The sequence below is a fragment of the Lissotriton vulgaris genome, chromosome 3_1 (genome assembly GCF_964263255.1).
Source record: "Lissotriton vulgaris chromosome 3_1, aLisVul1.2, whole genome shotgun sequence".
Classification (NCBI taxonomy): Eukaryota; Metazoa; Chordata; class Amphibia; order Caudata; family Salamandridae; genus Lissotriton; species Lissotriton vulgaris.
The window spans coordinates 2119518675-2119543976 of NC_141689.1; the positions used below are offsets into that span (position 1 = coordinate 2119518675).

A 25302-nucleotide genomic window follows, 5' to 3' on the forward strand; every position below is an offset into this window, starting at 1 on the left:
TAGGGGTCAGAGCACATACGCCGGGCACTGGACAGTAGTATCTCTGTGTTTAGAGGTAAAAAAGTAGTAATAAAATCTAGCAAACAGTGCGAATGACCATGCAAAAACAGGCTAAAAGGAGCAATTTCCTACACTATCCAAAATGATAACTTTAAGTGGTTCTATCTCACATAGTCATTGGCCATTTTAGTGATCCATGGATTCATGTTGTCTTCCAGCATTCTTTCCATACCCCTGTGAACATATATTTCAAGTTGTTTCAATGTTCTGCCTTCTTGCAGGAGTTGTAATCACTAATATAGGCCTGTGTCATGACAGGAGAAATAGGGAACAACCTCACTTTTATCCCAGTTCACACTGTACCCTAAGTTGAGGGGTAAGCTATCAACCGTCACCATAAGAGTTGGCAGTGAGGTGTCTTGATTTGATAATATTCATTATAGAAAAAAAAAATGAAACTGCATTATAGAGAAATAAGTGACAGGCCCTCAATTAATATTATTATCATTATGATTATTACTATTTCTATTATTATTATTACATTATTATTATCGATAATAATAATAATAATAACATTATTATTATTATTATTAATGATAATAATAATAATAATAATAATAATACTAAAAGTAATAATAATTACAAAAGAGCACCAATAATAATAATAAATAAATGACAGAGAGGTGCTGGGTGAGTAACAAAGGAGTGGGGAAATGAAGGAGCATCTCAGTGGTACTGAGTGACAGGGTGCAGTAATGAGTAGGATGAGGTGGGGGAGCCAGAGAGGAGCTGGAGTGTGGTAGAACAAAAAAGCAGAAAAAAGCTAAGATGCAGGGAAAGCAATCGACCAAATGAGGGGAAACAGAGAGAGCATGGGGACAGGGAAGCCGCCCATGGGATATCACAAGAAAGCACACATACTCCTCTCTAGGGCTGAAAGAAAAACAAAGAAGTTGCCTCTTGATGTCAGTTATGGGAGGATACAAAGCTTAAGAACAAAAAGATGTAAAGAGGCTGTCCATGAGAGCAGCAAATACAAGAGGAAGGAAATACATCAAATAAAACGCAAGCACACGAGACTGACGAGAAAGATAACTAAGGGGCTGCACCAAACCCAGTCAAGTATTGGTATTGTACATAATAGTCCTTTCAATTACAGTCAGATAAAACTGTATAGGAGACCTAAAAAGTAGAATGGGAGGTAATTTAAACCGGTAGATAAATTTCCTATTAAACTATAATTTGCATATGAGTTCAACATTCAACCGGTCAGAAACCTAGATAAGAGGTTGGAACCTTCTATCAGTTAGAAACAAAAATACTGACTTGTGCTTCCATGATGTTTCGTCTTTACCTGTATTCCGACAAATAGGCTTTATTTTAATAGTGCTCTCTATTTCCCAACTAATTACAGTCCTGACGAAGACTAATACGTCCCCAAGCACCAGTGACTAATGACTGAATAGGCCTTTGAGTTGCTGTATGTGCTACATACTCATCATAACAAGTCCTTTGTTCCTTAAACAAGCGTAACTAATCAGATAAGCTTCATATCCTAATTAGTATATGTCAGGTCGTGGACTCAATTTGGCACTATCAGTATGGTCCTTTGCTGCTCCTCGATAAATATGCCACGTTATATAGCACAAAAGTGCTGAAATGTTAACATTTTGAAAATATATAATGAGAAACAGTAAGATCCAGTTAATAGGCATATGCATTTAGCGTTAAAAGGGATTTCTTTGCTACAAGAGATCAGTATAAAGCTCAGACCTAGTTCCTGTTTAATCATATATATTAAATGCATTATATGTAGGCAAGTCATGCATTTTTTAATGTGCACGTAGAAAACCAATAAATAATCAGCAAATTAATTGACTCTTTCTGCCTGCAGTTTTCCAGATGATTTATTTCCATAGGGGTTTAAAAATAACAATTCAACAGCAGGGAGTCTTCAGCATTCAGCTTAGGGCCCCTATTATGAAAAGTGCGCTCTTTCCCAGTTTGCACCCTGTGCACCTTAAAACAGGTGCGCCAGGCGCTAACAGTGAAAGTACGGCCTATTGCATGGAATGCACTGCCAAAGGACATTCAGGTGAAAAATGGAGCCGCAGCTTTGAAACCGCTCCGTGTTTCATTGTGCTGGTGGTAACCCGTCTGCACTCTTGAAGGGGATTAGAGATCCCCTTGCAGGCGGGTGCAGTGCGTGACTGCACCTGCCTGCAAGGGTTGTCTTGGGGGTCCACAGGAACCCCTTTTACTCCTCCATAGGGATGCAATCAGGGGGCACACTGACAGCGCACCACCTTTTAGATGGTGCAATGTCACTGTACCTCCTGACAGCTTTTTTGCCTCTGCACTCCCGTCTATAATACGACATGGGCACAGAGGCATAGGGATTACCTCATTTGCGTGAGGCCATGCCCCATGTAAATTAGGGGATGCCCTCTGAAGATAGCGCTAGCTTTTATGTGTGCCAGAACTATCAGTATTACAGAAGGGGTCACACAAGCATCTGCGGTCCATTCTGTAATACCAAAGTGCCCCTAGGGCATGCAGAGCAGGCACAAACACCCATTGCACCCCCATTGTGTTATGGTGCCAGATGTGCTAATAACTTTTGCACTGTTCATATTATGCAGCTGTTAGATTTCGGGGTCTCTGGTTGGCACAGGTAGGTACTTGTGACAAATAGGGACCCTTGCCTCTAGTCAGGGTAAGGGGGATACACACTTTAGATAACCCATGCTCACCCCCTTAGTAGCTTGGCACTAGCAGACATGCTTATCAAAGGCAATGTGTAAAGTATTTGTACCAATACTCATAGTAACACAGTGAAAACACCACAAATGGACTCCACACCAGTTTAGAAAAATAAACATATTCAATCTAAACTAAACAAGACCAAAACGACAAAAAAACAGCATACATAGTTCAAGGATATGATTTCAAAAGAGTTCTTAGGGTTGCGTTAAAATAATCTACAGTTGAGTCACGTTTAGCCAAAAGTACCTTTAGATGCAACAAAAGTTCCAAGTGAAATCTGCAGCGTTGAAAAACATGCGATGCCTCACTCCTGAGACCCTGGGGAGGCGATGCAACAGCCCTGCTGGACGCAGCGGGCGTGTTGCGACAAATCCGGTCTGTCTGGGGAGGGAGGCGATACCTTGTATGGATTTCGGTGCACAGATTTCATAGGAAACGTCTCGCAAAGGTATGATGCAACGCTTTTCGGGATGGCGACGATCTCAGGTGCGGCGGCGATACGCATCGCAGCGTCGATCTTCTCCTATCGCGGCCCCTCTATGCAATGGCTCTGCGATGATACTCGCAGCTACGTGATGCGGTTCGCAAGCAAGCGGTGCGGTGATCTCACCTAGCAACAACAGGCTATGCGACGATACTTGCAGCGAATGTAACCTTCCAGCACCAGAGCGATGCGCGTCGGTTCTTTCAGCGGCAACAGGCGCTGAGACGATCTCGATCTTCGCGGCGGCGGGAATTTCCTCGCACTGTCTGGGATGCGCTTCACAAGCGAGCGATGCATGAAAATTTGTAGATTGTCTTAGTTTCTCCTTGTCCAGAATTCCCAACAACAGGTTCAACTTCCAGAAGCACTCTAGGAAGGACAGAACTCTCTCAGTAGAGTTCAGGTCGGAAGCTGGGGGAGAAGTCCTTTTGTTCCTGGGACTTCTTACCAGGGAGCCAGCTCTACTCAGGCCCTTGGAGATCTCTTCAAGCAAGGGGACACAGCACAAAGCAAAGTCCTTCCCCTCTCCTTGGCAGCAAAGCAATTGCAGGTCAGCCCACAAACACACAGTAGGACAGTCCTTTCTCTTCAGTCTCCCAGCTTTCTCCTTGGCAAAGGTTCTTTCTTGATTCAAGGATTATCTAATTTTCTGTAGTCTGGGTAGCCCTTCTTATACTAGTCAATTCAATTCAATTCAATTCCTTTGTTCTTTAGAGGCAGAGAGGCCTTGGCATGGCCATAACCAGTTCTGGTCAGTTCCTGAGCACTTTGTTTTTCTGTCTTCTCCTCTCCTTTCAATGAGAGGGGCAGGGTCGTCAGCCACCCAGCAGGAGGTAGAGCCAGCATTGTGGAAGGCAGGCAAAGCCAATTCAGGTCCAGGTGCTATCCCCTACCACCACTCAAGATGCAGATGCAGTCATTCAGCCTAGGGCTGACTCATCCAGCATCCTGAGGGCTCCCCAGCCCGTCACTCACAAACCAGACAGTCAATTCACAAACAGGCCAAGGCACACAGAAAGGTCAAACAAGAGAACAACCACGTTCTAAAAGTGCTGTTCTCAAACACAGGATTTAAAAACCATCCTTCCTAAAAGATTTGTTATTAAAGTCTGAGTTCAGGGATATCAGACTTTAATTTTCTATCTTGCTCCTATGGGAAGATAGGACCCACCCCCACCCCTCAAGCGCCTTGAGACCCTCTGGGTGAGTAGTGCGCTATACAAATTAATGAACTTGAACTTGCAGTAAACATTATACTCAGCATTCCCCATTATAGCCTATAGGCAAGATAGCCCTGTCAATAGTGTAAAACGAAAATGGCTGTAATTCACTACCAGAGCGTGCCACACACACCAGTACATGCTCTACCTTTCATATACACAGCATCCTGCCCAGGGCGGAACTTAGGGCCTTCTATAGGGTTGTCCAATGTGTACAGAAAAGGAAGGGTTAGGCCTTTCCAGTGTGGACACTGGCCAGGGAAGCATGGCAGTTGGCATCTGGCCTCCCCCATGACTCAGGTCTTGCTTTGGGGCAACGACGGACAGAGCGGGGCCTCCATCTTCCTGAGCTGGGTCTAGGAGAGGTGAGGTCTAGTCCCCGGTCAATCTGGATGTGAGACACACCATTTGATATGGAGGAATATGAACACAGACCAATATGTCTAATCATATCCTTTTCATTATTTATCCGTATATTCTTTTTGTATTTACACTTGCGGTAGCAATTCAGTAGAACAGGGGCCCTGAAGAAAGCCGTGGGACTTTTTTCCCTACTGGCTGAAACATGTTGGCCTCTCGTGGCAGTTAATTATTTGTTTGATACTGCCTTATTGCACTGTTCTTGTTTTTAATTAGGGGAAGAGACAATATTCCAAATAAACGTCCCTTTTTTTTGTCTCTTCACTCTATTTTATTCACTACCCTTTTCCTTTTTTGCACTGCACTGGTTTCCATATGATTCTACTTCTCTCATGGTCAGTACAGTGATTGTGGGCTTGACCCACTGAATATTTACAGATTGGGTGTGGAAATGGTCTCAATGATCAAGAGACAGACCACCCCAAGACTTTGGATGACCAAATGAGATTATTGATCATCGCATGACATTTGATGGGAATCCATTAACCAAATAGATATTTCTTTTGAGTCTCACCAACAATCACTTGCAGTTCTGATTTTTGTTCACTGTTATGTCTTTCTTTATAGGCTTTACAGGAAGTTTGTATCCTTGACTGATTTGGTAACAGTCATGCCCGTTTTATAGTCCATTAATTTGGCTTTGCATTAGACCCCCGGTTTTCTATAAGTGTTGTGAGTTGGCAACTGCACACAAGCACTGCGGTGGCAGGCCTGAGACACCATTTTAGGGCTACTCGTGTGGGTGGCACAATCAGTGCTGCCGGCCCACTAGTAGCATTTGAATCACCTGCCCTGGCACACTCAGTGCACTTTACTAGGGACTTCCTGGTAATACAAATATACCAATCATGGATAACCAATCACTATAGCAATTTACACAGAGAGCATACGCACTTTAGCACTGATCAGCAGTCGTAAAGTGCCCAGAGTACTATTGCCAACAACCACGGGTCAGGACAAATAAAGGAGGAAGAAGCAAAAAGTTAGGGGATAACACTGCAAAAAGGGCCATTTCCAACAGAAGCAGTGTCTAACACAAGTCTGAGTGGGCCAGGTTTATTGACGATTTTGAGGATAACTAAAGACTATGTAAATTAGATCTATTTATAGTCATGTATTTTACATGGTTATCATGAACATTTTAACAAGTATTCTGTTAATTGCTAAGGCTTTCCACACAGAGTACTATTAGGTGTTGGCTACACAGACCTACACTGGACCTTTAGTGGGCCAGGTCCTGATGCTCAGCACCAGCAGTTCTAAAAAGCAGGCGCTGAGAGAGGTCCCTATCAGGCACTCCATTTTTGCCATCACCCTCAAGATGAAAAAAATAAATCTTAACTCTGCAGAATTACTACCCTTCAATGCCTACAAAGAGACTTGTTATAGTTCTTTTACCACCTCGTCATTTCAGAAATGAAGCATTTTGAATATGCTGTACAATTAAGTAATAGTTGTTAAATAATTTTTTTATCAATAAACTCTCTGCCATTTATTGAACTGGACTTACACATCTGGTTTGGAAAACAGAATATTTTCTTTACATAACCCTCCCCCACCTTAGTTTACCCTTGGTGGCATGCTTCATCATTGGTATGTGCCATCTTAGATAGCTGCAGAGGCGGTGCGTGCTTCGAGTTACATGGGAGCACATTAGGTGTTTTATAATAGATTCATGAAGATGAACAGAATAGGAGGGGAAGGTTTAAGTGGAAATGAAAAATACCTGTCTAGTAGGAAAGAATATTTTATTCGCACCTCTAGTCCCTATGATTAAAAATGGGGAAAGAAATTAAACTCAATAGAATTGGGAAGGCGGGATTTTTGATCTCACATTTGATTACTCTAGATCTAAATACCCACTTAGGTCGACTGGATCTTTGTTGCCTGTCATAGAGTAAAAAGCAATCCACTACTAGGTTAAACAAACCAAAAATTGGCACGACTCTGAAGAACCACTTACCACAAATCAGTTTTAAAGTTTTATTATAAAGCCAAAGTTAACTGGAGATACAAACATCTCAATAAAAGGTTCATCAGGTATACTGGGACCAAAACAAACATAAATTCTCTGAATGATCTTAGGCGACAGAAAAATATCACCAAAACCAGCTCGAAAATCAACAGGTTTACAAGAATAGAAACAAGTTGTAATTTAAGCGTCATTTACAAAAAGAGAAAAGAATCAGGTTAGACTGTCCCTACACTAGACTAAGTGATATCCCTACTTAACAGAATCTTGAGCTAAAAAGGTGTCAGCCGTGGTGACTTCCAAAGAAGTTCACTCACTTTCCCTTAGTCTCTGATGTAATTCTGTGCATTGCAGTCATGCCCTCTCTGCCTACCCATCCACTCTCTAAGGGTCCTCAGGCCATCTGCTCTAACTCCACCTCAGGGTGCTGTCCCTAATACAAAATCACAAGTATAGTCGAAACGCCCCTCAGAGACGCCCCTCACGTACACATCTCACGTGGTTTCGGTTGTGGCTTTTTCCATACTGATACTCCTCTGGGCCTCTTGTTAGTGTTGACCTTGCTTCCCAGGCTTCTTCTCCGCTCGCCGGTACCCCCCATTAAATTCCTGGAACCTCCTCCAGGCCTGTGCCTGTCTCCCTGGACAGAGCTCTATTTATCACTCTCTTGATTGGTACCCCCTCGCACCTGCAAACAGACACCCATGAATTGGGCCCCAAATTCTGACCTCCAGTTATCTATTCAGGTCGTAAAACTTCGAACATAGTCGGCAATTTATGCTTTAACGAGACTCGATTTTAACTAACACGTGCAGATCAAAGAAGCAACTTTATCTTTCCAGGCCTACTAAATTACTTTGCAAGAGGCCTGCACTCTGTGAACCTTTATTTTTAAAACTAAAACAAGTTCTACTTAATACACTCTGATTATATGTAACACTTCTACAAAACATGATTTCTAACGCAAAATCAATAATATTCTATATAATATCAGTAACAAAAGAATCCATCTTATGTGATCTGCAAAGGCACGTTTTCGTTCTTCATATATTGCCATGAGGCCTGCACATTTCTACGTTTAACAGCATCACATTTCCTTCTGCAGCAGCTACATAACATAGAATCTAATAACACTCTAACATTTCTAAACACTACTACATTAGTTTCACACTCTAAAATATGCCTTCTATATTGATTAAACATTCATGAGTATATGCATTTCTATATATTTTCAACACTTTTAAATGCTTTAACTAAATTTGTGCATCTAACTTGTAAATATGGTGCACTTATACAATTTTCTCAAATTGCGCTCTCTCAGTTCCCCCCTTTGATGACCTTTAGGGGTCATCACCATCAAAACACCATTTTTGAATTGGTTCAGACAGAACTTGTTGCAATGCTCCCTCGTTTTATCATTTCTAGAGCACTCAGACTCCTGTACTGGTTGTCCTGCATTGCATCTAGTCTCTGCTCCTGTTCTCTCATGGATCTTCGCAACCTATTTGCTCTATACCATTGGTACAGCCTCACTAACCCCCACAATATGATTACACAGATCACTATTATGATGATAGGCTTTAAAATGTACCATATAAAGCTTTTCTCTAGGTTGGCGAACCAACCTCCAACTTTACCCATTCCATGACCCACTTTTTCCCACACATTTACTCTTGTCAGATCTTCTATTTCATGGTGTATTTCAGTGATGTTTCATATGTACTTCTCAAGAGGTTTTGAGTTGTCTGGAATGTAAGTGCAGCACTCCTGGACCTTCAAAGCCTTACAGACTCCACCCTCTTTGGCTAACAGAACGTCTAGAGCAAGTCGGTTTTGAAGAACCATTGCCCTTATCGATTGCATCTCTCCTTCCACCAGCATTAAAGATCTAGCAGTACTGGCAGATAATCTATCTACAACTGTTGCCAATCTCCTGATCTTGACATCATTCAGTATTAACCCCAGAAGAGGGAACATAGCCCCGAATACATCTCCAACTACCTCAGCATCGCCTACATCCCTTCTCCCTCTGGCTTGAGTTTTTCCCTCTATGATTTCCAAATCCTTAGCATGATATATTTTGGGGAAGACAATTACCAAATAACATGAACCGTACCAATTGTCTGGTAGTTTCACATAGGCATTTCTTCCACAGACAAAATACACATTTGGGATCACTTGCATCCCCTTTAAGAAATCTTTCGTGTAGTATTCTAATTGGAAGGCATGTTCACAACTTACTTCTCCCACGAATACATTTTCATAGTAGGTCTTGCCCCTATGTATACATAGCTTCCCTTTTTGTGTTCGATCTAAAGCTATTGGACCGTTACTACCCTTTCTTTTGTGTGACTTCTCCTCCTCAGTCCAATCTGTTTTCCATTGGCCCGAAGCCTTTAGAATCTTCTGTCTCCTGTATCGATCATCCACCTGCCCAATAAACTTTTTCTCAATTTCTGATACTTTGCAAGTCAGATTATTTCTTCGGGCATGTGAAGTATCTAAAGTTCTCCAAGGAATGAAAAATTTCCCTAATCGGTCTTCACTCTTATAATAGTCCCATTTATTCATGTGCTTGTAAGCTGGGACTTCCGGTAATACTGCATCAAAATTTGAAAAATAATATTCAAAGCTATCTCGTCCATAAACTATACTAAGCAATAAACTACATGTAATCCCATAAGTCAATGGGAGATGATGATACCTAATGCCTTCATCTACCGAAGCTGGTAACTGCATACAGACGTAGCAGTCTTTCGCCTCCATAACGTCAATGTATTCATACAACAGTTTGGCATAGGCGTTTGACTTAAAGTTTCCCTGTGACTCATCTACATGTAACCTACGAGCTTCTGCTGCTAGTAAAGCCTTCTCCTGTATTGCATTGTCCTCCTTTTTACTAGCAGCAGTAGGTTTTGATGTTACCACAACCTTTGCTTCTGTAGCTTTCGTTTCGTTTTCATGTCCCACTATATATGATACAGGAACTACTAAAACTATAAGAAGAATAACTCCCGCAAAAAGTGTACCTATTATACATTTCGCTTTGCGGTTCGAGTTGCCGGCCTCCATGTTCTTCAGACAGTGTAGTTTTTATTCTTCTTTCCAATGCAAAGTCCTTTATTTTTATCTCTTCAACAGTCTCTTTTTGTTCATTCAGTCTTTCTTGAATTACACCTCGGGAAGCTGGCAATCTCTTTTTGAAATCAGTCTCTTGAACCGCAACAACAGACAACCCTAGCCCTTCTCCGTCAACTAAATGGAAAGGTCCCTAAATTTTCTCTTCTTCCACTTGGCACTAGGTTATCTTCTTAATCTTGTTTATTTACAAAGTCTTTAGGTGTCTACGATTGTGCGTGTTCCAGCGGCTCTAATAGCGTATTCTAATATTTCTAAGCGAAGGATGGTCTCCTCGAGTGCTGATACTGTTGTACCAAAAGTCGGACATTCAACTCTGTTTAAAACCAGTTCTCCTATTCTGCTCAGGTAAGGAGGATTGGGAATAGTGAGTGTTAGTAACCCTTCAGCTTCAACTCCAGGCACCAACAACGCCACTTCTAGCTTTATGATGGGATCAGTGCTGATCACTGTCACTTCCCTCACCCTCCCGGATCTCTGTGCACACGACATCTGCTGCTAGGTAGGTCCACTCAGGGGTGGCGTATCTTCTGCAGGGCACACGCACCCTCCCTGATCTCCTTGGACCCTCCGCTTCTGGAATCTGTGCACTTTCGTCCAGGTCTGAGCCTTCGGACATAGGAGCAAGGGTTCTCTCTGGAGTTGACTTTAGGCAAGGCCTCTTTCTTCTTTCAGGCCAACTGGTCTCTCCACGCCTTGTTCTCCTGCTTCTTGTCCTCACACCCGACTCTTGATCACTTGCAGCTTGATCAGTGTCTGTTTCGTACTCACAGCTGCTTTCTCCTTCTGTGGCAACGTCAGTTTCACTGTCGTCCTGTCCTTCTTCCACTGGATCTGACACGCACCCAGCTTCCTCCGACACCCCCACAGCTTGGTTGGTCCCCTCTATCGATTCTTCGTCCACAGCTGGATTTTCATCCGAGAGAGGAGCTGTCTCTTCCAGGGGTGCTGGAACTCTCCGCGTATGAGAGGCGTGTATCCAATTGGGCAGCCCTCCGACCTTAACAGCAGTATTCGATGTTAATATGATCTGGTAGGGTCCTCGCCAACGCACATCTAAGCAAATCTTTCTGACGTGCTTCTTCACCACGACCCAATCACCAGGGCACAGGTCGTGGCACAAATCTTGGGACGATGGGATTTCAGCAGCCTGCACCGGAAGAGACACAGAATGAATGGCATCAGAAAGTCCCCTGCAATAATCCAGGATCAGATCATCTGTGATATTCAACAAAGCTGCAGTAGGAACTGATGGCAGTCTCATTGCCCTTCCCATTAATACTACATGTGGAGAGAGGCCTGTTCTCCTGTCTGGTGTGCTACGTATGCTCATAAGTACTAATGGCAGTGCATCAGGCCAGCTCAGAGATGTCGATGAACACACTTTAGCAATTCAGGACTTTATCGTCCCATTGATCTGCTCCACAATTCCTGAAGCTTCTGGTCGATAGCTACAGTGCAGCTTCTGATCAATATTCAATGCTGAGCAGAGCATCTTCACAATTTCGCTGTTGAAATGCGTTCCCCTATCTGATTCCAAAGAGGCCGGCACCCGAACCGCGGTATTAACTCCCTAAGCAATAATTTTGCTACTGTGAGAGTGTCACACCTGCGTGTAGGGTAAGCCTCGACCCATCTGGAAAATATACAGACAACCACCAAAACGTATCGGAGGCGGTTACATTTTGGCATTTCAATGAAGTCTAGTTGCATCCGATTGAACGGACCCCCAGACCTCCCTATGTGACTCAACGTGACTGGTGTTCTCTTTCCCACATTCAGCTGTTGGCAGGTCACACATCGCTGACACACTGCTTCTGCGGCTACTCTAAACGTGGGATTATACCATGTTTGTCTAAATACCCGAAGCATAGCATCTCTGCCTAGATGTACCGGGCCATGAATCTGTCTCGCCATTGGGACTCACTAACTCATTTGGCAACACTGCCCTTCCATCTGCTGAAACCCAAAATTCCATTTCGCTTTTTACACACCCTGCGGTTTCCCATGTCTTTTTCTCAAAATCTGTTGCATTCTCTTGTATGCCCTTTAAATCGTCCCAGGTGTCTACAGTTTCTAACATCATAGTTAACTCTGTCTTTTCCTGTGTCCCTCCTACTTCTACCTCTGTTAAAGAGTATCCTTGCTCTGCACAATAACGTGCGACCTCGTCTGCGTATCTGTTTCCTTGGGACACAAAATCAGCGCCTTTGGTATGAGCTGCACATTTAACAACGGCAATAGCTGCCGGACCTTGCAATGCTTCTAACAATAGTCGTACAAATTCCCCATTTCGAATAGGTGATCCCGAAGAAGTCATGTAACCTCTTTGAGACCACAATTGCCCATAGTCATGAACTACCCCGAAACCATATTGGCTGTCGGTGTATATGGTGATTCGAATTTTGCTGCCTGCTATACAGGCACGGGTCAATGCAATGATTTCAGTTACCTGAGCGGAGTGTACTCCTTCCAGGCAAGCGGCTTCCACAACTCCAGTAATGGTGCAAACAGCATAAGCTGCTCTCAACTGACCGGTATTGTCTCTTACACATGAGTCATCAACAAAGAAAATTTCATCAGGGTCGGTCAACGGCTCATCTACAATATCTGGTCTTGGTTTGGTGCATAGTTCAGTTACATCAAGGCAATCGTGATCTTCACATTCTTCATCTTCTATGTCATTTGGAAGTGGCATCAAGGTGGCAGGATTCAAAACAGAGCATCTCTTAAGGGTCACGTTCTCTGCAGCAAGAATGACTTGCTCGTAGCGCGTGAGCCTGTTATTTGTCAGATGCTGTGTCTTGGTCCTGGTCATTAACAGCTCCACAGAATGAGGTACATACACCACTAGCTGGTGTCCCATGACTATACTCTCACACCTTTCAATGCTGACACCCGTTGCAGCAACGGATTTGAGACATCCGGGCAACGCTGCGGCTACTGGATCTAAAGTAGCCGAGAAGTATGCAACTGGTCTACGGGCATTTCCATGAATTTGGGCTAGAACCGACAAAGCACAACCTTCTCTTTCACAGCAGTAAAGTAAGAACGGTTTTTCGTAATCCGGCATTCCCAGAGCAGGAGCACGACACAAGTCCTCTCTCAGCTGCAAGAATGCCATCAAACTGTCCTTGTCCCATGGTACCGGATCACTCACCTCCTTGTGCGTCAGTTTTTGTAAGGGTTTTGCTTTCAGGGAAAAGTTAGCTATCCACTGTCGGCAATACCCAACCATTCCTAGAAACATCCTGACCTCTCTTTGTGTCGTTGGCAAATTCATTTTCATGATCGCCTCTATCCTGTCTGGTGACACCTTCCGTTTCCCTTTTTCAATTCTGTGACCCAAGTACTGTACTTCCTTCAGACAGTACTGTAACTTGCTCGGTGACACCTTGTGTCCGTTCTCAGCTAAGTGATTCAGCAAGGTGATGGTGTCTATTTTACAAGCTTCCTCGGTTTCTGACGCAACAAGTAGGTCGTCTATGTACTGGACTAGAACCGAGTTCTGTGGCAGTACTAGACTTTCAAGATTTTTCTTCAGCAGCTGGTTAAAAATCAATGGGCTTTCTGTATACCCCTGTGGGATACGACACCATGTTAATACGCGATTTTCCAGCTTAAATGCGAAAAGAAATTGGCTCTCTTCATCTAATGGAATAGAAAAGAAGGCCTGGCAGAGGTCTATCACTGTGAACCACTCAGCTTGGAATGGTATCTGAAACAATATCACTGATGGATTCGGTACCACTGGACAACATGAAACAACTATGTTATTAATCTTTCGGAGGTCCTGCACTATTCTGAATTTCCCACTAGGTTTCTGCAAACCCATAATCGGGGAGTTACATGGACTACCCACGATTTCTTTCAGTATTCCCTGTTTAATCATGGAGTCGATCACGGGCTTTATTCCTGCAATCGTCTCTGGAGTCAATTTGTATTGAGGCGTTTTTGGATATTCAACATTTGGTTTTACCATGATTTTCACTGGCTCCACTCCTTTGATCAGTCCTATCTCTTCCCCAGTGAAATCCCATACTTCAGATGACACTGTATCTCTTAAGTCCCAAGGGAGCTCTTCCACCGTCAAGGTAGGATACAGCTCTATGCATACTTTTGAATTTGCAACCTTAAAGGTGGCATCATCGTCGTTAGTCTGTACTTCCACTCCCTGAGGCGTGCAGTATATTGTACAATTCAATTTACACAGCAGATCTCTTCCTAACAGACACACAGGGCTAGAATCGCATACTACAAACTGATGTTCATCACTGTATTTTCCTATTCGCACTAGTACTGGTTCCGTCAAAGGACTAGTCATTCTTCGATTTGCGACTCCTACCACCTGAATGGTTTCCCCTGACATTGGCAGGTCCGGAACCACTGCTGATCTCAGAGTAGATCGAGTGGCCCCCGTGTCCACCAAGAAGGTCGTAGGACACCCTGCTACTTCTGCCTCTACATAGGGTTCCCTTTGGTCTACCTCTAGGACTGCCCCGAGGGTACAGTCCTCCATTCTACTCACACGCTGTCCAGTTAATGGATCAACATAGTAGCACTCTTCTCCTCCAACAAACAGTGGCATCTGTCTATAGGTCTTTCCCCCTGTCGCTATTCTGGGTGGTTGAGGGAACTGGGCTCGGGGAGCTGACGTCCCCCCTTTGACCACCTTTCCCTTGAGTATTGTTGTCCCTTTCACTGTGCTGCTCTGAGCTTCCTCGTCCTCTATTTCTAATTCTCCATTTTCAGGGTTATAGGGACACTCGCGTTTCCAATGTCCCACCTGGTGACACTGGTGACACTTTGTCGTCTTTTTCAAGGTAGCCAGGTCTACTCTAGGTCTAGGATTTTCCTCATTGTCCCTGCTCTGATTATTCGATCTCCTTCCCATGGTCCCTGTTCCCTGTGGCTGCTGTCCACCCTTTCCAGCCGACTGCATCTGAACCAACATCAGCTTTTCCTTAAGTTTTTTTGCTTTAGAATCAATTTCGTCACTACAATACCTTGCATATCTCAAAATTTCATCCAACAGTTTATTTTGCCAACAAATTAAATGTTGCTGTATCATCAAGCAAATATCAGGTCTCAATCCCAAAACAAATTTTGACACAAACTGCCCTATGTCTTTGGGATCCATTACATCCAGTCCACTGTACTGTTTGAATGTTTTCAATAGTCTTTCATAATATTCATGGACTGACTCCTTGGGTTCCTGCCTAGTTCGATCTATTTTCACCCAATCTATGTCCTGTGGTGGCACCTTATCTTTCAGCCATTTTATTACCCTTTCGTATTTCTCCATGACTCTTTCAGACGGTCCATTGGTCTGAGCATCTCTCTCTGGTTCAGATGTGGGCCATTCTACACTAACCTTGCATGCAGTCCATAAGTCTCCTGGAACTACGATATCAAATAATAATAATAATAATAATACTGGATTTTATACAGCGCAAACAGCTACCTCGCGAGGAGGTGTCCCGGCGCTAGTAGATCACTGATAACCTTAGGCATACCAGATATGGGAGCTATCGTGGCTGGGAGAAAAGCCAGGTCTTTAGTAATTTCCTAAAGCAGGGTTCGGAGGGGGCCTGTTGAATAACTTGTGGCAAGGAGTTCCACAGAGCGGCGACGTTGGCTGAAAAGGTCCGACCGCCTAGCCGGGCCTTCTTTGCCCGCGGGATGACCAGTTGGACACGGTCATTGGATCGTAGTGCACGGCTTTGAAAGTATCTAGGAAGGCGGTTTTTCAGGTATTGTGGGCAGGAGCCATACAGAGATCTGAACGCAAGTGTCAGAGCTTTGAATTTTATCCTGTTGGCTACTGGTAGCCAGTGCAAGGTTCGAAGATGCGGAGAGACTGACTGCTTGAAAGGGATTCGCAGTAACAGTCTCGCAGCCACATTTTGAACTACCTGAAGCCTATGAGTCAGGTATTTTGGTAGGCCCAGGTATAAACCATTGGCATAATCCAGCCGTGAGGTGACAGTCGCGTGAACAACCGTTTTTCTACAACTCTCCGGTAGGAGCCTTAGGATTTTTCGGAGGTTTCTCAGCTTGCTGAGACAGCATCCGGCCACTTGTTGGACATGGGATGAAAAGGACATGTTATCATCCCATCTCACTCCAAGATTTTTTGCCGAGTGACTTGGTGAGGGGGGTGGGCCCATCTCCGTGGGCCACCAGAGCTCATGGGCGGGGAGGGGACCCTTGCTGAAGAAGATGACTTCGGTTTTATTGGCATTCAACTTTAATTTATTAGTGTTCATCCAGTGTGCTATATCCTGGAGACAACCTTTGAAATTTGAGAAAGAATCATGTGTCATCTCTGAGTACGGAAATACCAACTGGGTGTCATCGGCATAAGAAATTGCCTTGACACCCCAGTTGGCAATTAACGTAAAAAGAGGAGCCAGGTAGATGTTGAACAGAAGGGGGCTGAGGGCCGATCCCTGCGGGACTCCACAGCCAAGAATTTTGGGCGTGGAAGAGAACGTCCCAAGTGTTACCTTCTGCGTTCTAAGCGATAGGTAGGAGTTTATCCACCCTAGTGCTCTGTCCTGAATGCCTATCTCTGCGAGCCGACTGAGTAGGCTGGCGTGGTCCACCGTGTCGAAGGCGGCCGATAGATCCAGGAGTACCAGCATTGCAGAGTCTCCTGCATCCATCGACCACCTCACTGACTCGGCTACCTCTATGAGCGCTGTTTCCGTGCTGAAACCGGGTCGGAAACCCGATTGAGTTTCATGTAGGATGTTGTTGGTTTCCACAAATTTACTCAATTGTCGCTGTATAATTTTTTCCAGCATTTTTCCCGGGGCAGCTAATAGGGATATTGGGCGGAGATTCGTCAGGTCGTCAGGGTCCCCATTGGGTTTCTTCTTTAGGGGTAGGAGAGTGGCATGCTTCCAGACGTCAGGGAAAATGCCCGAAGCAATTGAAGAATTCCAAATACATTGAAGTATCGGGGCTACCGAGTCTGCAATGACACTCCAAAGTTTAGCTGGGCAGGGGTCGTCCGGGGAACCGGATTTGCATCGGCTAAGTTCTTGCCTTACCTCATTCAGTGGAATGTGCATGAACTGGGTAAAAGTCTCTTCTAGCTCGCCTTTATTCGCTATGTCCTGCTTCACTGTTTTTGTTATTGGACCAAAAGAGTCGTACACCTTTTTAATTTTCTGTTCAAAATACTCAGAAATTTGCTCACATAGCGTAGCAGTGGGTACAACCTCTCTTTCAATACATTTTGGCTTAAAAAACGACTGTACCACTTTAAAAACTTGTTTGCTGGACTGTTCTGCCTGAAAAATTAAGTCCGCATAGAAGCGCTTTTTGCTTTTCCTAATAGCTTTCCGGAATTGTTTAGAGGCTTCCTTATACCTGGTTTTTTCTTCTGGACCGTAGTTTACTCTCCAGAGTCTCTCCAGTTTTTTACAGACTGCTTTCTCATTCCTAAGTTCCTGCGTGAACCAGGGGGCTGAGGGAGAGTCTCTTTTAGATAGGGCCCGGGAGGCTGGAGCAATAGAGGAAACCATCTTTCTGATCCATTCATTAAGAAGTATAGCATCCGTATTGGAATTATTTGTCAGGGACGGGATGGTTTGCGCAAGGACAGGGCGCATAGTATCAGGGGTCAGTTTTTTCCACTGCCTCTTCAAGAAGTACCGTTTACTCGAGACAGGGGTAACAGTCGCAATATTCAGTGTGAATGGAACGAGTGCATGATCTGACCATGTCAGAGGAAGAGGTGTCTCAGACTGCACATTCTCAATGTTTGAAAAAATGAGATCAATAGTGTGGCCCCCTGTATGAGTAGGGCCCTCATTGATCAGTCTGAGACTGGCCATATTTAACGTGGATCTTAGCAACTCTGCCATGGCACAGTCAGGTTTGTCCATGTGGATATTGAAGTCGCCTACCACAATAAAAAGGGGGTGGAGAAGCGAACTCTGGACAATGGTGTCCAGTAAAGTCGTAAGGTAGGGGTCTGTACCAACCGGTGGGCGATATAACACTAGTCCTGCTAGTGACAGCTGAGGGCTCACTTGGAAGCAAAAGTGGAGGCCATCAATACCTTGAATGGCAGTAGGGGCAGAGGATGTCAAAACTAAATGCTCTTTAAAAATAATGGCTACACCGCCGCCTCTTTTTGTCCCAGGGCGGTTAGCGAGGCATATTTTAAATCCCGAAGGGACTGCAAGTGCAATGGAGGTCGAATTGTCCTCCTTGATCCAAGTTTCAGTTAGAAACAATATATCCCATTCCTGCTCTTCAAGTAAAAGCCAGACATCATCTGCGTGTTTGGCTAAGGATCTACAGTTAAGAAGGCCCGCCCTTAGGTTTGTTAAAAATAGGGATTTGGGCTTAGGGGATATCACAGAGGCATCACTGCCAATAGCTATCCCACAGTTGTTACAGGTCTGAGGGAGTTCGAGGGTCAAAGGGTCAATATTATGGGGGCAGCATTTGGATGGGGGATCGAGCGCCTTGAGGTCCTCACCCGACCACGCTATCCTTCCACCTTGTTCTTCGCTACCGGCAGCATGTCTGGCCCCGGCCGCGATCTGGTCGCGGACGGGCGCAGACGGGCTTGCCTTAGGCGCGCCTTCGGCGCGCAAACGGCGCGCCCGCTGCGCACGTCCGCTGCGCGTTCTAGAAATGCACATTTAAATAGTGGACCGTTTAGGGCGGGAAGGGGGCGTGGCCAGAAGTGGGCGTGGCCAGCGGCGAGTGGAGCCGGTCGAGGGTGTCACGTGGCAGCGCTAGGTCCGCTGCACGTCACCTTAAAGTGCCAGAGTGTCAGTTAATAAACACAAGGTACAAAGTTTAAAATCACACAGTACAAGGTTTAAAAACACAATATAGGACAGGACACCAGTTTTAAAATATCAAATCAAGCAGCTCCCGGCTTTTCGCCTCAGGAGACAGGATCTAACTGAGCGCTCGGTATTCAGCGCTACTAATAGGGCGGGAAGGGGGCGTGGCCAGAAGTGGGCGTGGCCAGCGGCGAGTGGAGCCGGTCGAGGGTGTCACGTGGCAGCGCTAGGTCCGCTGCACGTCACCTTAAAGTGCCAGAGTGTCAGTTAATAAACACAAGGTACAAAGTTTAAAATCACACAGTACAAGGTTTAAAAACACAATATAGGACAGGACACCAGTTTTAAAATATCAAATCAAGCAGCTCCCGGCTTTTCGCCTCAGGAGACAGGATCATGGGTGTTCAAAAAAGGAAATAGGGTGTTCAAATCAATCCACAGTACTTTAGAGATTTTTACAAACCTCTCTACCTGCTTGTACCACTCCATGGGGTTCTCTCTCAATTTAGGAAAGGAATTGGTAAATGCAGCTAAATCTCCCCTACTCCATGGCACATGCACATAGCTCCCATTCGCTATTTCTCGCAAAGGGTATGCTTCCATCCTCTGTAGCCCTCCCTCTGGGGACATCACAATTGTGCTCCGCCTGACGGTTCCTTTCTTGGACCACCTTTCTTCCCACTTATCCAAATCCCTCCATGTCCTTATTCCTGTAATCAGTTCTCTAATGTGTGTTTTCAATCCAATTGTTCTCCTCTCTTCGAGGTCCTGATCTGAATAATGCAACCTATGGTTCCCCTGTAATGCCTTTGTTCTCGACAAGTCTACCATGTACTTGTCTGCTAGTTCAGATAATTTCTCATGTACTGCTCTCGCTTTCCGAGTGATATCCTTTGCTATGAATAGTACCTCATCTTGCTCGTACATGTCAATCCTCTCTAAAGGTAACGTACCATCTATGATCTCATCCAAGTCGGATTTTAAACTGGTCACATCTAGCCTTCTGGCTTTTATCTCGGCTGTCAATGAGTGATTTTTAGAGGGTCCATTGACATCTCTCCCATCCCAGCTCCGAGCCCTTCGCCTGGGCTCAGGCGAGTTATGGGGAGTCCTCCCATGTTCCCATCTTTCGAGGTCCCATGCAGTTCCGTCCCCTCTTGGCATGTGATGAAATGAGACTCTATTTCCCACAGCCTCACTCTTTTTATTCTGCTCGGTCTCCCTAAATGCATGATAAGACCCTCCATTACTTCCCCTGCTTTCGCAGTTCCCTTGCTGTCTAGTATCACTCAGCACATGGTAAGACCCTTCGCAACTCCCTGTGTTCCTGCGATCCCAGTGTTGTCTATTATCGCTACGTGCATGGTGAGTGCACTTAAAACTGTCTCTGTACTCTTGTGTCCTTCGGTCTCCCTCGCTGTGAATGAGACGAGACACCCTTCCACACTCTGGACTTCTATCCTCTCGCTCCTGTCCATTTCCATTAAGGAAATGACGTGTAGCTCCTCTATTCTCCTGACTTTTGCCGTCGCACTCCTGACCGCTTTCACTTGCCCCGCAGTGAGACAATGTTCCATCACCTCGACTTCCCCATTCGGCTTCCGCTCCTGACCTATTACTCTGGGTTCCCGTGTTAGCATCCCACTCTCTCAGGTCAGCCCTCAATTCCTTAAAGGACTTCGGCCGTGGTCCCCTCAGATCCATCGGTCCTCTCAGACCCCCCTGATCTATTATGGGATCCCCTGCTTGATTTAATGGGGTGCTCCAATCTCTTGGTCCTGACAACTGCCTTTGAGAATTAATCATATTGTTCCTGCTTTCCATTTCTGCTCTCTCCCTGTCTAGCCGTACCTGTTCCTCTTCTCGTGCTTTCTCTGGATCATAAATCGATACTATAGGACCTATAGTAACAGGTACTTGGAGAGCGTCTGGCAATTGATAGGACTTGGCACGCTCCATTTCTGGTACCTTTTGTACCACGAACCTTCCGGCTACCCTCTGTACTGGACTAGGCTGAGATGTTTCCTCACCTTTGGCGTATTCTCTATCTGCTATAGGAGGTGGTCTATACTCCCCTGTACCAGCCCCATCCCCCCTTTGGAGCTCGGCACCTTCCATCCCTCTATTGTACGGAGGCGGTCTGTCTATCAACAGCCTATTTATCAGGCTGTCCTCTGTCTCGCTCTCATCATCCTCCTCTGGTGGTCTCTTGTCTCCTGCAATTTCTATCACTGGGTACAACTTATCCACTTCAATAGTCTGCACTCTCTTACCGATCGTCTCACTCTTTCTTGACGCCTGTTCTGGTTCCTGTCGTGCGCCGCCCTAAACCACGCATTAAGGGCTTCAAACTGTGTTGGTCTGGGCAGCGGTCTCGTTGAGGTCATAACTGCTTTTAACTGGTGCAATGGTGCTAATCTAAACGTTCCGTATTTCGGAAACGTCAGTTCCTCGTTCCCCTCTGTAATCTTACTCCACTCAGAAATCCACAGTATAGTATGCAACCCAACATTCGTAGCCAAATAATGAGCTGGTGTACCCTCTGGCGGGGCCTCTTCCCCGTCAACAGATTCCCTCTTTTCTCTCTTAAAGATCGCCCTTAAGCATTTAAAACACTTCATGATCAAATCTTCGATGTTTCCCTAATTCGCTGCGTTTGTTTACTTCCCGATGACAATCCACCAATCCTAGCGCGGTTCTTGCTAACTGGCCTATCACAGCGCGGCTCTTGACAACCGACCTATCCCAGCGCGGTTTCACACCAACCGGCCTATCACAGCGCGGCTCTCACTGACGTCACTCGTCTCCCCTTCCCAGCAGTTCCCCTCCTTTCTCAGCTCGTATCCCGGTCATGCATGCGTCCCATTCATACTCTGAAAAATGATTACTTCCGACCAAGCGATCACTTTCCTTGACTGTACGCCCACAGTCTAACTGTAATTGTCACCTCAACTGACGAAATGTCTTTCCGTAGACGTCCAGACAATCGCCTTAACTGATAGGTTACTTACACACAGTAACTTCCGTCCAGCGTCCGTTACTCATACACTCTTGCATTCCCCCTATCACGGTCCTGCGGGCCATCAATGGTACCTCATGACCCCCTTCACAACGGTTGACAATTACTCTGGATGTCCGATACACCCGAACCACTTAAGCTCTTCTCTGAACTTAAGATTTTCACCAGGTTGCTCGCGCTCACAACCCTGCCTCAATCACACTACAGGCATTCAACTCCGCATGACATTACAACACAAATACAACACAAAACACCGCAATCTGACAACGCATGACCTTTATTATACTCACTCTCGACTGACTCTGCTGCTTTTCTCTCGCACCATCAGCACCTTCTTCGGCGGGTGAATCTTCTGCTGGTCATCTCTCGATTTCTAGGGGCTTCGGGGTAATCTTAACCTAGTCTAGATCACCTTCCTCTAGAAGGCAACCATCCTACACTGCTACCAACTGGGAAGGTGGGATTTTTGATCTCACATTTGATTACTCTAGATCTAAATACCCACTTGGGTCGACTGGATCTTTGTTGCCTGTCATAGAGTAAAAAGCAATCCACTACTAGGTTAAACAAACCAAAAATTGGCACGACTCTGAAGAACCACTTACCACGAATCAGTTTTAAAGTTTTATTATAAAGCCAAAGTTAACTGGAGATACAAACATCTCAATAAAATGTTCATCAGGTATACTGGCACCAAAACAAACATAAATTCTCTGAATGATCTTAGGCGACAGAAAAATATCACCAACACCAGCTCGAAAATCAACAGGTTTACAAGAATAGACACAAGTTGTAATTTAAGCGTCATTTACAAAAAGAGAAAAGAATCAGGTTAGACTGTCCCTACACTAGACTAAGTGACATCCCTACTTAACAGAATTTTGAGCTAAAAAGGTGTCAGCCGTGGTGACTTCCGAAGAAGTTCACTCACTTTCCCTTAGTCTCTGATGTAATTCTGTGCATTGCAGTCATGCCCTCTCTGCCTACCCATCCGCTCTCTAAGGGTCCTCAGGCCATCTGCTCTAACTCCACCCCAGGGTGCAGTCCCTAATACAAAATCACAAGTATAGTCGAAACGCCCCTCAGAGACGCCCCTCACGTACACATCTCACGTGGTTTCGGTTCTGGCTTTTTCCATACTGATACTCCTCTGGGCCTCTTATTAGCGTTGTCCTTGCTTCCCAGGCTTCTTCTCCACTCGCCGGTACCCCCCATTAAATTCCTGGAACCTCCTCCAGGCCTGTGCCTGTCTCCCCGGACAGAGCTCTATTCATCACTCTCTTGATTGGAACCCCCTCGCACCTGCAAACAGACACCCATGAATTGGGCCCCAAATTCCGACCTCCAGTTATCTATTCAGGTCGTAAAACTTCGAACATAGTCGGCAATTTATGCTTTAACAAGACTCGATTTTAACTAACACGTGCAGATCAAAGAAGCAACTTTATCTTTCCAGGCCTACTAAATTACTTTGCAAGAGGCCTGCACTCTGTGAACCTTTATTTTTAAAACTAAAACAAGTTCTACTTAATACACTCTGATTATATGTAACACTTCTACAAAACATGATATCTAACGCAAAATCAATAATATTCTATATAATATCAGTAACAAAATAATCCATCTTATGTGATCTGCAAAGGCACGTTTTCGTTCTTCATACATTGCCATGAGGCCTGCACATTTCTACGTTTAACAGCATCACATTTCCTTCTGCAGCAGCTACATAACATAGAATCTAATAACACTCTAACATTTCTAAACACTACTACATTAGTTTCACACTCTAAAATATGCCTTCTATATTGATTAAACATTCATGAGTATATGTATTTCTATATATTTTCGACACTTTTAAATGCTTTAACTAAATTTGTGCATCTAACTTGTAAATATGGTGCACTTATACAATTTTCTCAAATTGCGCTCTCTCAGAATTATGTTCCCGAGTTCCAAAGGTCCACATATTTCCAGCCCTACCCTAAGGCTTTTCCTTAGGACCAAGGATTTCTACTCCCTGACACCACTCCTGTCAACACTCTAGCTGAGAAAAAACTGCATGCTAAGGAAACAAAATATACATACAGCACCGTCTTGGTGTTATATCTGGATGATCTGTAATTACATAAAGTGAAAGGTAGTCCGCCAGAACTTCTGGCTATGTTACACATTCTATACATGTTGTTGCATAGAGAGATTCACGTATGCTGAATTCATTTGTAAACATTACCTCCGAGAGGCTTGTGATATATATGTTTAAGAAAAACTGAATAGAGGTGAACACTTCTAGTGCACCGAAGATTAAAAGCTTGTTACACAAAGGCACACACACACACCAAAACATAGATATGGTAGACAAAAACGGAAAAATAAATATAATTGGCCAGGACATGAAATCAAAAGAAAATGCACCACATACATGTAAAATGGCTAAATCCTGCACCATGTTTCCAACGGGAGAAATGAACGTCTGTAGTCCCTCTGTGGAGAATGCGAGAAAATGCGAGTGATTGTTTTGAGAAATGATTATATAGAGAAATGATCAATGTCAGCTTGCTAGAGGCTCCTCTGTGGAAAATAGACTATGCCATACTTGCTACTCCACAGCTGCTACTACCTTGCCGATTTACAATCAATCAATCAATCATTTAGGAGTTTGTTAAAGCGCGACTACTCACCCGTAAGGGTCTCAAGGCGCTACAAGGATAGCCTGCCCGTGGCTCAAAAGTTGCTGACTTGTTTTACCGAGGCCAGCTATGCTGAACACAAGGAGTGCGTTGGCATTCTCGTGTCTCGGAAAAGCTGGGGCACTAAACTTACAGAAAGGCCCCCAGTGAATGGAACCACTTCCTGGTCCCTGATCCCTATTGGTATGTGTGGTCGTGCTAGTGTTCATTAATCCTTTTATCTTATGCAACTAATAACCATTGACAATGCCAATAAATAGTCTTGGCTTCTTGTAGGTGTAATGTTACTCATTGTATTTTAGTCTGGATACACTGACAGAAGCAGCAAAATACCAGTTGGGCGGCACACTATGCCAAGCACAGATTTTCAGCTTACGTTTTTCAGCCATGCCCTTAATTACACCCTAAGCGTGGAAGGGTATACTCAGATGTGAGTCCCTTGCTCATTGCACCATCAGGATTCAAGCAAACCGGGCCGAAGACGGCTGTAATGCCAGAAACCGGTCCCCGGGAGCTTGTTTCCTTCCCAGTGTAAGAATTGGCTTTTGTGGTTTGGTTTGCCCTGTTCCCATCATGCACTGGGACAGGAACAGACTAATTTGCATACAGCCAGGTTCTGAAACTGGGATGGTGCAGTGAGCTAAAAAACGGTGTTGGATCTAGCCCTGATCTCTTGACTGGGTGAGAGTTTTCTGCTTAATTCAGAGACTCTGTCCCTCACCACCCCTTGTTGTAAATACTTAATTACACCAGTCACCCCCAGTTTTTTCAACCCAATTA

At 44.7% G+C, this 25302-nt stretch overlaps 1 protein-coding gene across 1 annotated transcript in view; it reads left to right on the forward strand.

Annotated features, from left to right (window-relative positions):
* The window catches only part of GABRG1 (gamma-aminobutyric acid type A receptor subunit gamma1), a 666028-nt gene that overhangs the window by 41766 nt on the left and 598960 nt on the right, over positions 1-25302 (forward strand). The window lies entirely within an intron of this gene.